Below are 15294 nucleotides of genomic sequence, written 5' to 3' on the forward strand. Positions count from 1 at the left end.
AAAGGTATAACATTTAAAAATCAGGCAATATTTACCCGAGATATTCAAAAAAAATTATCAAAAAAGTTTAGATTTTCGAAACGACCCCGATTTTTCGAAAAAGCGTGATGTACCCCCTTGCCATTTGGCCAATTTTGGTCAAAATTTAGACTTTCATTTTTGGTCAACAACTTTTTTTGACCCATCGATTTTTAAAATGTTTGAATGCCAGTTGATAGTAGAGATCCGTACGAATTCAAAAAGGTATAACATTTAAAAATCAGGCAATATTTACCCGAGATATTCAAAAAAATCATCAAGAAAGTTTAGATTTTCGAAACGACCCCGATTTTTCGAAAAAACGTGATGTCCAAAATGGTATAAAATTCCAAAATCGGACATTATTTTGCCGAGATATTCCAAAAAAGCATCAAAATAGGTTGACTTTACAAACGAATCGGTTTTTGGTCAACAACTTTTTTTAACCCATCGATTTTTAAAATGTTTGAATGCCAATTATTAGTAGGGATCCGAACGAATTCAAAAAGGTATAACATTTAAAAATCAGGCAATATTTACCCGAGATATTCAAAAAAATACATCAAAAAAGTTTAGATTTTCGAAACGACCCCGATTTTTCGAAAAAACGTGATGTAAGCCCCTTGCCAAGTTGGCCAACTTTGGCCGAAAATTTGAGATTTTCATTTTCTCATTGATGCCAATCGAGTAGTACTGATCCTTACGAGTCCAAAATGGTATAAAATTCCAAAATCGGTCATTATTTGACCGAGATATTCCAAAAAAGCATCAAAATAGGTTGGCTTTACAAACGAATCGGTTTTTGGTCAACAACTTTTTTTAACCCATCGATTTTTAAAATGTTTGAATGCCAATTGTTGGTAGGGATCCGTACGAATTAGTAGGGATCCGTACGAATTCAAAAAGGTATAACATTTAAAAATCAGGCAATATTTACCCGAGATATTCAAAAAAATCATCAAAAAAGTTTAGATTTTCGAAACGACCCCGATTTTTCGAAAAAACGTGATGTCCAAAATGGTATAAAATTCCAAAATCGGACATTATTTTGCCGAGATATTCCAAAAAAGCATCAAAATAGGTTGACTTTACAAACGAATCGGTTTTTGGTCAACAACTTTTTTTGACCCATCGATTTTTAAAATGTTTGAATGCCAATTGATAGTAGGGATCCGTACGAATTCAAAAAGGTATAACATTTAAAAATCAGGCAATATTTACCCGAGATATTCAAAAAAAATCATCAAAAAAGTTTAGATTTTCGAAACGACCCCGATTTTTCGAAAAAACGTGATGTAACCCCTTGCCATTTGGCCAATTTTGGCCAAAATTTAGATTTTCATTTTTTTGATGCCAATCGATAGTACTGATCCTTACGAGTCCAAAATGGTATAAAATTCCAAAATCGGTCATTATTTGGCCGAGATATTCCAAAAAAGCATCAAAATAGGTTGACTTTACAAACGAATCGGTTTTTGGTCAACAACTTTTTTTAACCCATCGATTTTTAAAATGTTTGAATGCCAATTGATTAGTAGGGATCCGTACGAATTTAAAAAGGTATAACATTTAAAAATCAGGCAATATTTACCCGATTCGTGGGCTTCTCTGGTCCGGAGCCGTTTAATTTGCTATAGTCTTTTGATTTTTACTGGTTCGTCTCTTGACGAACTTAAGTTTTAAGTCTCTTTTAATTTTATATATTTGGATACTCGAATGGTTTAATTTACGTATATTTATTAAGTTGCAAAAAAAACAAAACCCAATTTTTTTTTTGTTTGTTAAGTTTTTTTGTTACAACGCGCCGGCTGAACTTGCCGGATGGAAAAATTCGAATCTTTTTGAATCGACGTGTAAGACTAGAATTTTATGCTCACTTCGAGCTGGCACGCCCGCCGTTGACCGCTGATCAAATCGAACTCCCGGCTGTACATTTGGGCAGCATCATCGGTGCCGAATTTCGGCACACGCATACATTTGCGAGGTAGGCACCGTTGCTGCCCATCTGCACAGCTGCATTTTTTTTGTTGGGTCAATGGCCCAAATGAAGGCCAAGGGCATATCCAACGGCATGCGATCCACTCTCCTTATAGTCTCTTTAAGAGCGAATCGGGCGGCCAATAGCAATCGTCGCGTTTGGCGCCGTGGATCAGAAGCCTGGCGTTGCCACCCTTCAAAAAATTGAGCTCCGCTGTGGACCCAGCTTCACCCCCCATACCCTGACCATATGACAAAAAGATATCGGCGTGGCCGATAATATCGCACGCAACCAACTAAGCAAACTCTCGATGCTGCCGATAACGTCAAATGCAACAAAATCAGTAAAAACGCAAAAATCGGCAATCGAAAGTCAACAACACGCAAAAGTCTGTAGTGTGATGGCAATCGCAGGCTACAGATTAAATCGATTACTGCTTCTTCTGAGCACATTTGAAAAGAAAGTGTTGGGAAATATTCGCTTTCCTACCACCACGATTAAGTATGCATATAAAAATGCGCGCGCTACTTATTTTATATTTATAATCACATATATAATAACATTAATCTAATGATAATATTTATTAATGCATCAGGCAACCTCCTTAAAATTGTCTACTAATTATACATAAGCAGCATTATAAATTATTAAAATCTTGTAACTATAATAAATATTTATTTTTATATATTCTCAAATTACGCGCTTAGATTTATAGTGTGGGAAGAAAATAATTTGTACAGTATGTAAATTATTATAATGTATATACGTATGTGTATATGCACTGCCCTGTAGTTGTAATGGTGTCAAGCGGCGAGCCTATACTAACGATCTGATGCATCACAGTTCGTTAGGTAATTCGCCAACGAACGGTCATGCGATGGCCCCCAAATATAGATGACTACTGACGATCTTATGCAAAACGAAAATGTGAAAGATTTTTTTTATTACGAGGTCTGTGCTTCGTCTCAGAAATTTGATGACAAACAATAAAAAGTAGCCGAGTTCCCTAAACTTTGCAGTCAAGAACTGTTTAGGCAACAAGGTCAATGAGCGGCGCGAGAGTCTTTTGTTAATTGTGTAGTTTCCTTTTACTTGTGATTGCATGTGCATATTTTTAAACTTTAAATAAGCTTATATATATTGTAGTGGGTATTTATTTACAATAATTTAATAATATATTTATTTTATCCCGTGTTAATTGGTATGTATTATATAAAAAAAACCAAAACATTTAAAATAAATTATAAACTTTTCATTTTAGAGTCAATAGATTCCATCAAAGGGAGTTGCTGCGGGCTCTCCAGAAGACCAGCTTCGAAAAGCAATGCAGCTTCTTAATTATAAGGTTATTAGTTTGTATGTTAATGCAAAGAAGGCAATTTATTATATAAAATTATAATTTGTTTTTAAAATCTATGGGTATTATTTACACTAGCGAAAGAGCAAACCCCTTGGCACCAGCTTTATCGCTAAGTAAAATGTGCTGGCGAAATAGTAAACCCTTTTGTATCAGATAAATCGCTAGCATCTCTGCACAATCGCTAAGTTAAGTGTACTATCGAAATCTTTAACCCTACTGCACTAGGTATTTAGCTAGTTCAACGTCATGCAACGTCGTAGCGCTCGGTACGCGGCAATGACATCCCCATGTTAAATTCGTTAGTCTAACGAATTGGTGTTTCCATGGTTTGAGACCAGTACCTATTATAAAGAGGCAGCAAAATTGTTAACGGTGAACCGGTGGACCCGAACTACAGGGTGGTTAAACCTAAGCCTAAAACGTATGTATGTATGAGAATAGATATACATACATATGATTACGTTCTTTTGTAAGATTTGATAAAGATAATGATTGTAAATTGACATTTTATTGATTTAATTTTAAAATGCATACTCATACATACACAAAACTAAACTGAAAACGCTCTCGCTTACTTAGGCTTTTACCACTAACTATACAATGCATAGATATGTCAAACTGCAGAATAATCGGATCACGATAAATCGCAACGACTAAGCCCCATGGGTGCCCGCTACCATTTTAGTGTGCCCAGATAGAGTAAGACTGCTGAAAGTAGCAGCCGAACGCCGGCCCCGAAAGCTGAACGTTCAGTATGAAGCCGCATTTCGCTCAGCGCACAACGTCGAGGCGGCTGATGCCTTTTCATAATGTATGTACATATGTTAGTTTTAAATCCTTACAGCCTTGCAGAGTGTGCCTCGCTACCACTCAATGCTTTGCGCAGTTGTGTGCATCTCTTTCTGACTGCATAGCTTCTCAAAAAACCTCGAGATCTACAAACATACATATGTTTGTGTTGTGTGGATGTGCGCACAAGTAGATCACGACGATTGTCGAGAGCCAGAGATATGTTCTTCAATTGTGTGCCCTTTGTGTCGGTGGTAGCAAAAGGCGCACACATTCAAATGCTCTATTATTTATTTCTTCGTCCAGTCAGGCATAATGAGAAGAATCTGATCTATTTAAATTTAATAACTAGAAAGAATGGATAACTTCGCCACGCCGAAGATTTAATACCCTTGCAGACCTATCCTTTTCATAATGCTCATAGTGGTTTGCCCGTATCTAAGAAGCACAGGAAAAGTAGTTAATGCTGAGTATGGTTAAGACATTTTGAAAAACAAAAAACTTTTCCATACAACAACTTTTTATTCGACCGATCGTTTCGATGGCAGCTAAATGATATAGTAGTGCGATGTAAATAAGATTTTGCATAAATGGAGGGAGCGTTGTAAAACTAATAAATGCCAAGTTTAGTCAAGATATCGTGAAGAACAAAAAAAAAACTTCCATACATCAATCTTCATTTACTCTTCGACCGATCGTTCCTATGGCAGCTATATGATATAGTGGCCCGATGTTAATAGGATTTTGCATATATATGAGGAGTATAGTAAAACTAATAAGTGCCGATTTTGGTCAAGATATCTTAAAAAACAGAGAAGTTTTTATGCTACATGATATATTGGTCCGATCCAGCTGGTTTTGACATATGTACTGCGTGCAACAAAAAGAGGCATTTCTGCAAAGTTTCATAAAGATAGCTTTAAAACTGAGAGACTAGTTCGCATAGAAACAGAAATACGGACAGACGGCCATGGCTATATCGACTCGGCTGTTGATACTGATCAAGAATATATATACTTTATGGGTTCGGAGATGTCTCCATCTATGCGTTACACATTTCACGACAAAATTATAATACCCTCTACAAGGGTATAATAAATAAAATCTTACCGTTTTGCTATTCCTGGAGCCATTTTAACTTTGTTTGGTTTATTAATAAACAAATAAATAAGTTATAGATGTATATATATGTATATAAATGTAAGATTTATAATATTGTATTGTTTTTTTATTTATTAAAAGTCATTGCACAAAGTAGAAAATGTTTCTTAATAATAGTCTTAGTGAGTCAACTTCACGCTGCTACAATATTTCATCGTTCTCGGATACAAAATGCCACAGCTTCATGTTATCACTACTTGTTGCTGTGATATTTGGTCTCTCGACGTTTTGATTTTAGTAACTTCATATGGCCCTAGATATTCGCTGGTCAACTTACGTCCTGCGACGAACTGCGTCTTCTTGATCCCTACCAGATCTCCCACTCTGTATCCGTGCTTAGCTCGACGTTTTTTATCATAATTGCGCTTATAGACTTGTTGCGCCATCTAGATGTTCTGCTTCACTTGGTCACGCAGCTTTTGGCGCTCGTCGTTAAATTGCGCAACTAACTCTTCGTTGAGTACCTCTAACAGTCGACCTTCAGCTTGTCAGTGCATCTTAGTTCCAAACCTTACCTCGAATGGCGACGCTTTCAACGTGGCATACACATGCGAATTAATCGCACCTTGGACCTGTGGCACACACTTGTACCACTTTGTAGATTCATGGCTTGATAACTTCGCGATAATACTCACAATTGAACGGTTTACTCGCTCAATCTGGCCATTGCCTCTCGCCACACCTGTCGTTGTCCACACATGCTCAACTTTGTTCTCGTTGAGAAACTCAGTGAAAGTGTTGGATGAAAACGATGCTCCTCTGTCGCTGATTATGCGCTTGGGTAAACCAAACACAAGCGACCAGTCGCTAAGCCTCTTGACAACTTCCTCGTGACCAGTTGATTTAGTTGGGACCAGTTGAGTTAGATGGGAACAGCCATACATATTTGGAAAACGCATCCACCATAGCGAAAATGTATTTGTATTGCTTAGCTGTCGCGTCCATTGGTCCCAAATGATCGAAGTGCAGCGTGTGTAGTGGCGTGTCACCCTTGTCTATGCAGTGAAGTTAGCCCTCTTGTTTGCCCAACTTTTTACTGAAAATAATAAAATTAGCAATCAACTTTGATTCCTTGCTTTCAAGGTGGGGAATCCAGTATTGCTGCTGGATCGAGGGCATTGTTTCGGCTGTTGAAAAATGACTATCATCGTGCGACCCTTGAATCACTTCTCGTTCCATCAGTTTCGGAACAGCAAGCAACTCATTGCCATCGACGACTTTTAACAGAAGACCACCTTTAAGCTTATAGTCTTGGTATTGGCGTTCCTTTAAGATCTCTACAACGGCTTTGATAAAGTCGTCATCTTGCTCCTGTCGTTACGAACATGCACATCTGCGGAAAACGGCGCAGACAGTCCACATGTCTCATTCTATCACCTGGACGATGTACGATTTTGAATGTGAAGTCCTCCATATACAGGATCCACTGTGAAACTTCTCTCGGTATGTCTGCTTTAGTTGTTGTCTGTTTAAACGCTACACAGTCAGTGGCAAGATTAAATTGGATCCCCAACAGATAGTGTCGAAACTTCTTGAGTGCGAGGTATGCTGCTTTGACCTCTAAGTAGTAACTGTGACGCTTAGACTCAGCTTGTGTAGTTTTTCTGCTCCAATAATAGACCGGGTGGAAACTTCCATCAGACTGCTGTAGCAACACAGCTCCGAATCCGAATCCGAAAATTCTGAAAACAATCCACCAAAACCATGCTGTTTAGCTTTCTATAGTCTATGCACACTCTTAGTGTACCATCTTTCTTTTTGACGACGACAACTCTACTCGCTACATTTGAAGACGACTTGCGCACGATTCCTTGCTCGACCCATTCCTCGACCTGTTTCTTTACAGCGTTGGATTCGTCTGCCGCTAGTCGACTCGGTGAATGATGAAATGGGTTGATCACTCCATCGGGAACTATCTTCAACTGAATTGGGCACTGCTTTGCTTCTGTGGGCATCTTGTAGCTGCTATCTATCATTTGCTCAGCATCCTTGAGATATTGCGTCGGAGCTACAAAAGCTGACTCTTCGGTGACATTATATATGTGAACAGAGTCATCTATCGGCATCGGATCTGCGTCTAGCTTTAGAAATGTGTAGCCTTGCATATCGGCGACCAAACGAAACTTTTTGATAAAATCATGCCCTAACAGAGCATCGTAATCGATCTGAGCACTAGGGACGACCAAAAACTTCTGGTTCGTTTGCAACTTGTCAACCACAACCTCTGCATTAAAGCATCCAATGTGCTTAGTTGTAATGTGACCAAGTCCGCGCAGCGTAGAAGTGATTTTAAAAAGTCCCACGTTTCTTATGATTTTCACAACACTCTCTTTGATTATGGTCACGTTTGATCCTGTATCAATGAGACAGTCAACTTCATTGTCAATTATCTGAATTTTTTAATGCGATTGCGATCAGCAATTATTCGAACTTTATCAACTGTATCGACTTTATCAGCACAGTTGCGTGAAATGTGACTGCTTTGATTACACTTAAAACATTTCATTTCAGCCGTACAATCTTTGCTGTTCGCCTGAGCCACAGTTAAAGCAATATTCTTTTTACCTCCTGGCGCACTTTGCTGTTTCACACTTGCTCTTGGGTGTTCTCCGTTGTTCTTCTTCTCGAATATGGTCAAACGTTCATATATATCAAACTCTTCTTTCAAGGGTCTGAAGGATTTACATCGATACATTGCATATTTGTACTTGTTTCTTATGTCAAGACCGTTTACAATATGGGTTATGACAGCCGCGTCTTCGACATAGCCAGCTAATGCAATTTTTTTCATATATAGCATATATTCGTGTAGTGACTCATTGCTCTTCAGTTTTCTTTCTTGTAGCTGCTAATGAATATCCGCACTTTTGTAGCTACATGTAAATTCTTAGAAAAATGCTCCTTTTAGTTCATCATAAGTAAGCACGCTTTCCGCTTCAGGAAAAAGTTTAGCTGCACCGGTCATCTTTCCCCTAGCATGCATATATTTTTGTTTGTCTGTGAGGTCATAGGCGTCTGCATTTTTTTCGAAAATCTCGAACCACTTTTCTATTGGCACATCACACTCGATTACTACTTTTCTAAAATTATCCGGAGCGCTGTTCATTTGGCTGTCGCGTTGCTCATCAGCAAGCACTTTAAAGTTTAACAGCTGTAGCATTTATTCAATTCTTGCATGAACACTGTTTCCCTCACTGTTCTCCTTAGCATTTTCCATCTCGATTTCTCTTGCACACAACATTTCAGGTCCGACTTCTGCCATCTCGTTTCCGTTCGAACGCAACTTTACTCCTGTGTCTCTTTGTTTTGTATTCTCTACTTTCGTACTCTGCTTCTTTAGTGGCGTTTTCTTTATATTGCAGCTTTTTCAGTATGTACCACACAAGTAACGGTTTCTACAAATGGCGACGTTGCGACGCAACCTCGAATTCCACAATTTTCCAACTGATTTACACCACGATTAATTTTTAAAACTGCGTGTTTGCTGATATGCTCACAGTATTCGGATTATTCAACTTAATGTTTATAGCCACTTTTAAAAACTTTACAACTTTTAACCAGCATATAACGACTTCAGCAACTTTTCCGAAATCCTGCTCTTGTTTCAGCCGGCTTTATTCGATTACACCTTGAACTCTGCACTTGACACGGACGAGCACCCAAATGTAAGATTTATAATATTGTATTGTTTGTTTAATTATTAATAGTCATAGCACAAAGTAGAAAATGTTTCTTAATAATAGTCTTAGTGAGTCAACTTCACGCTTCTGCAGACCAAAACAGATTGTATTGACAACCGATGATTCGAGTAATCGCTAGCTTATCGAATGATCGGGGTATGTTAATTAACATGATTGTGTTAACTCCTGCCTTTACATAAATACATATAAATTTCTTTAAAGTTTAATATCATAGTATGCTATGATAAAGTGCCGCTATGTTAGGGGCTGCCAACTTATGTAGAAAGCTAGCCTATGAGAACATTAAGATGCCACCTTGTGAAAAATAAGTAAAAGTACACATGACGATGAATATTATATAGTTGTAAAAACATTCTACAATTTGGGTCGTTATCTGTGTATATATAAATATAGATGTAAATTATAGATTTTTATTGTGTGCCTAATTACAAAATATTCATCGCCATGTTTAAAAAGAGTGACCGATATTTTAATTATTCACTTATTTTCACAGATTGTCAGTTTCGTTCGTTTGTATGCTAGACTTGTAATAGGTTGGCAGGGTGTAATATAACGGCGCTTTTATGTATCCATGAAAACGGCGCAGATTCCATACGGCGCGAACTAGCTTTTATATTATTTTTTTCAGAAAATTTTGAATATAAATAAAGTTTTTCTTAATGTTTATTATTTTTATTTATTGTTAAAAAATTTAAATATGTATATATATTTGTATATGTTTATTGAACATTATCTATAATAATAATATTATTTAATATAATATGTCATGCGTTGTTGCTGCATCCACGGCTGCTCTACTTTATTTGTAAGAGCAGCAATGTGCGAGGGCTGCCGATGCTTAAACATTTTTTAGTTTTTGGCGAATCGGTCATTATAAAGCCCACTCTGTCGTAACTCATTTTGAAATATTGCCATATTTGAAATATGTTTAAATATTGCCTCCATATCACAGCATGAAATATAATATTGCCAGCTTGTTTTTTTGCATTAACATAGGATGTTATGAGAGAAATAGAAAAATGAGAATTTCTTGAGTCACTTTCTGGTGTTTAAGGTGAACGGACGTGCTCGCGGAAAACAATTAAAAACCAAAACTCGAGTGAGCGCCCAATCGGCCAAAGCGGCTATTGCAACTCCGCACAAAGAGTGCAAAGCACCAAAAATCTCACAAAACCGACAACAACAACGAATTAAAACAAAACTAATTGCTGACAAAGCAATTTGTTTTAGGTGGATCGAAACAAAATCAGACCCAAAATAAGGTGGTCCATAATTGAGAAAGTCGGTTGCGTTGCCGTGCTGACATGCACCCAGCCAGCGGCAATGCCAATAGAGCCACCATGCCAGCTGACAACAGTAATGCAGCCACAATTAGTTACATGGGGCCGTCTCGAACTAATGAGGTAGGCCAAATAAATGCTTAACAGCCGCTTAGCAACAGCTGCCAACAAATGGAAGAAGTACTTCAGTTTTACCTTCCTACCCTTTAATAGAATCCGAAGACCCCGGCAGCAGCCCACATGCTGGTGCTAGTGCAAATAGAGACCCCGTTGACGCCCTAGTGCGTATAATAGATATCGTCAAACCCAATTCGCACGCCGCAGCCGCGGCTCGAATGATTCAAGCACAGTTGGCACTCATATTGCCAATAGATTTGCGCTCTTGGCCCCACCCGATAACGTCGAAGACATGGATACTGACGAATCTGAGGCCGAGCAGATAAACCCAGTCCAAGAAGAGAAATTGCATGCCTCAGCGACTCCTCAGGTTGGAGGCGGCAAGCCAGCCCAACGCTGTCGCCTATGTCAGCACCAGCTCCTTCGTGCCCGAAAAAAGGGCCAAAAACAATGGCCCCACTGGAGGAAAGCAGCCACCCCCCTTCGTCCTAAATCGCATCGACGACATCAACGACGTGTGGCTCATACTATCCGAAGTAGCGGATAGCTTGACCATCAAATCCAACATAGGTAGGACTATGCGACTCCTAGCCAATGATGTGCCTACATACAGGGCCATCATATAGATACTGGAAGAACATAAAATTGAGTTCTACTCATACCAGCTGCAGGAGGAGAAGCCCTACCGCATTGTAATCAAAGGCCTCCACCACTCCACACTCAACCGAGAGCTCATCGACGACCTGCGGAGCCAGGGCCATACCGTTCTCCACGTACACAATCAGAGCAGCAAAGCTACCAAGGAGCCCATGAATATTCACTTCATTAACTTGCAGCCAGCGGCCAACAACAAGGAGGCTCTTACCATCAGGAAGCTGTGCAAGCAGGTGGTCAAGGTTGAGACTGCTCGAAGAAGTCAGGAAGTGGTGCAATGCCATAGATGTCAGAAGTACGAGCAAACGGCCACATACTGTAGAAAACAACACAAACGCGTTAAATGCGGGCTCAATCATCGCTCTGCTGATTGCACACGGCCCGACACAGTTCCGGCAACATGCGCCCACTGTGGTGGTAACCACCCTGCCAACTATAAGGGCTGCGAGTGGATCACTGAATATACAAAGCGTGCGGGAGCCCAAAAGCCCGTCAAAATAAAAAATCTACCACCGACTCAAGCGAACCGAAGCCGCAAACTCTTAGTGTACCATCTTTCTTTTTGACGACGACAACTCTACTCGCTACATTTGAAGACGACTTGCGCACGATTCCTTGCTCGACCCATTCCTCGACCTGTTTCTTTACAGCGTTGGATTCGTCTGCCGCTAGTCGACTCGGTGAATGATGAAATGGGTTGATCACTCCATCGGGAACTATCTTCAACTGAATTGGGCACTGCTTTGCTTCTGTGGGCATCTTGTAGCTGCTATCTATCATTTGCTCAGCATCCTTGAGATATTGCGTCGGAGCTACAAAAGCTGACTCTTCGGTGACATTATATATGTGAACAGAGTCATCTATCGGCATCGGATCTGCGTCTAGCTTTAGAAATGTGTAGCCTTGCATATCGGCGACCAAACGAAACTTTTTGATAAAATCATGCCCTAACAGAGCATCGTAATCGATCTGAGCACTAGGGACGACCAAAAACTTCTGGTTCGTTTGCAACTTGTCAACCACAACCTCTGCATTAAAGCATCCAATGTGCTTAGTTGTAATGTGACCAAGTCCGCGCAGCGTAGAAGTGATTTTAAAAAGTCCCACGTTTCTTATGATTTTCACAACACTCTCTTTGATTATGGTCACGTTTGATCCTGTATCAATGAGACAGTCAACTTCATTGTCAATTATCTGAATTTTTTAATGCGATTGCGATCAGCAATTATTCGAACTTTATCAACTGTATCGACTTTATCAGCACAGTTGCGTGAAATGTGACTGCTTTGATTACACTTAAAACATTTCATTTCAGCCGTACAATCTTTGCTGTTCGCCTGAGCCACAGTTAAAGCAATATTCTTTTTACCTCCTGGCGCACTTTGCTGTTTCACACTTGCTCTTGGGTGTTCTCCGTTGTTCTTCTTCTCGAATATGGTCAAACGTTCATATATATCAAACTCTTCTTTCAAGGGTCTGAAGGATTTACATCGATACATTGCATATTTGTACTTGTTTCTTATGTCAAGACCGTTTACAATATGGGTTATGACAGCCGCGTCTTCGACATAGCCAGCTAATGCAATTTTTTTCATATATAGCATATATTCGTGTAGTGACTCATTGCTCTTCAGTTTTCTTTCTTGTAGCTGCTAATGAATATCCGCACTTTTGTAACTACATGTAAATTCTTAGAAAAATGCTCCTTTTAGTTCATCATAAGTAAGCACGCTTTCCGCTTCAAGAAAAAGTTTAGCTGCACCGGTCATCTTTCCCCTAGCATGCATATATTTTTGTTTGTCTGTGAGGTCATAGGCGTCTGCATTTTTTTCGAAAATCTCGAACCACTTTTCTATTGGCACATCACACTCGATTACTACTTTTCTAAAATTATCCGGAGCGCTGTTCATTTGGCTGTCGCGTTGCTCATCAGCAAGCACTTTAAAGTTTAACAGCTGTAGCATTTATTCAATTCTTGCATGAACACTGTTTCCCTCACTGTTCTCCTTAGCATTTTCCATCTCGATTTCTCTTGCACACTACATTTCAGGTCCGACTTCTGCCATCTCGTTTCCGTTCGAACGCAACTTTACTCCTGTGTCTCTTTGTTTTGTATTCTCTACTTTCGTACTCTGCTTCTTTAGTGGCGTTTTCTTTATATTGCAGCTTTTTCAGTATGTACCACACAAGTAACGGTTTCTACAAATGGCGACGTTGCGGCGCAACCTCGAATTCCACAATTTTCCAACTGATTTACACCACGATTAATTTTTAAAACTGCGTGTTTGCTGATATGCTCACAGTATTCGGATTATTCAACTTAATGTTTATAGCCACTTTTAAAAACTTTACAACTTTTAACCAGCATATAACGACTTCAGCAACTTTTCCGAAATCCTGCTCTTGTTTCAGCCGGCTTTATTCGATTACACCTTGAACTCTGCACTTGACACGGACGAGCACCCAAATGTAAGATTTATAATATTGTATTGTTTGTTTAATTATTAATAGTCATAGCACAAAGTAGAAAATGTTTCTTAATAATAGTCTTAGTGAGTCAACTTCACGCTTCTGCAGACCAAAACAGATTGTATTGACAACCGATGATTCGAGTAATCGCTAGCTTATCGAATGATCGGGGTATGTTAATTAACATGATTGTGTTAACTCCTGCCTTTACATAAATACATATAAATTTCTTTAAAGTTTAATATCATAGTATGCTATGATAAAGTGCCGCTATGTTAGGGGCTGCCAACTTATGTAGAAAGCTAGCCTATGAGAACATTAAGATGCCACCTTGTGAAAAATAAGTAAAAGTACACATGACGATGAATATTATATAGTTGTAAAAACATTCTACAATTTGGGTCGTTATCTGTGTATATATAAATATAGATGTAAATTATAGATTTTTATTGTGTGCCTAATTACAAAATATTCATCGCCATGTTTAAAAAGAGTGACCGATATTTTAATTATTCACTTATTTTCACAGATTGTCAGTTTCGTTCGTTTGTATGCTAGACTTGTAATAGGTTGGCAGGGTGTAATATAACGGCGCTTTTATGTATCCATGAAAACGGCGCAGATTCCATACGGCCCGAACTAGCTTTTATATTATTTTTTTCAGAAAATTTTGAATATAAATAAAGTTTTTCTTAATGTTTATTATTTTTATTTATTGTTAAAAAATTTAAATATGTATATATATTTGTATATGTTTATTGAACATTATCTTTAATAATAATATTATTTAATATAATATGTCATGCTTTGTTGCTGCATCCACGGCTGCTCTACTTTATTTGTAAGAGCAGCAATGTGCGAGGGCTGCCGATGCTTAAACATTTTTTAGTTTTTGGCGAATCGGTCATTATAAAGCCCACTCTGTCGTAACTCATTTTGAAATATTGCCATATTTGAAATATGTTTAAATATTGCCTCCATATCACAGCATGAAATATAATATTGCCAGCTTGTTTTTTTGCATTAACATAGGATGTTATGAGAGAAATAGAAAAATGAGAATTTCTTGAGTCACTTTCTGGTGTTTAAGGTGAACGGACGTGCTCGCGGAAAACAATTAAAAACCAAAACTCGAGTGAGCGCCCAATCGGCCAAAGCGGCTATTGCAACTCCGCACAAAGAGTGCAAAGCACCAAAAATCTCACAAAACCGACAACAACAACGAATTAAAACAAAACTAATTGCTGACAAAGCAATTTGTTTTAGGTGGATCGAAACAAAATCAGACCCAAAATAAGGTGGTCCATAATTGAGAAAGTCGGTTGCGTTGCCGTGCTGACATGCACCCAGCCAGCGGCAATGCCAATAGAGCCACCATGCCAGCTGACAACAGTAATGCAGCCACAATTAGTTACATGGGGCCGTCTCGAACTAATGAGGTAGGCCAAATAAATGCTTAACAGCCGCTTAGCAACAGCTGCCAACAAATGGAAGAAGTACTTCAGTTTTACCTTCCTACCCTTTAATAGAATCCGAAGACCCCGGCAGCAGCCCACATGCTGGTGCTAGTGCAAATAGAGACCCCGTTGACGCCCTAGTGCGTATAATAGATATCGTCAAACCCAATTCGCACGCCGCAGCCGCGGCTCGAATGATTCAAGCACAGTTGGCACTCATATTGCCAATAGATTTGCGCTCTTGGCCCCACCCGATAACGTCGAAGACATGGATACTGACGAATCTGAGGCCGAGCAGATAAACCCAGTC

The 15294-nt window shown here is 38.9% G+C and overlaps 1 pseudogene; it reads right to left on the minus strand.

Moving 5' to 3' along the window:
- Positions 1 to 11550: 11550 nt before the first annotated feature.
- On the minus strand, positions 11551 to 13079 carry LOC135430061 (uncharacterized; annotated as a pseudogene).
- Between the last annotated feature and the right edge of the window lie 2215 nt (positions 13080 to 15294).

The sequence above is a fragment of the Drosophila montana genome, unplaced genomic scaffold (genome assembly GCF_035044405.1).
Source record: "Drosophila montana isolate Dmon_TW-CO22-7 unplaced genomic scaffold, ASM3504440v1 contig_2857_1, whole genome shotgun sequence".
Taxonomy (NCBI): Eukaryota; Metazoa; Arthropoda; class Insecta; order Diptera; family Drosophilidae; genus Drosophila; species Drosophila montana.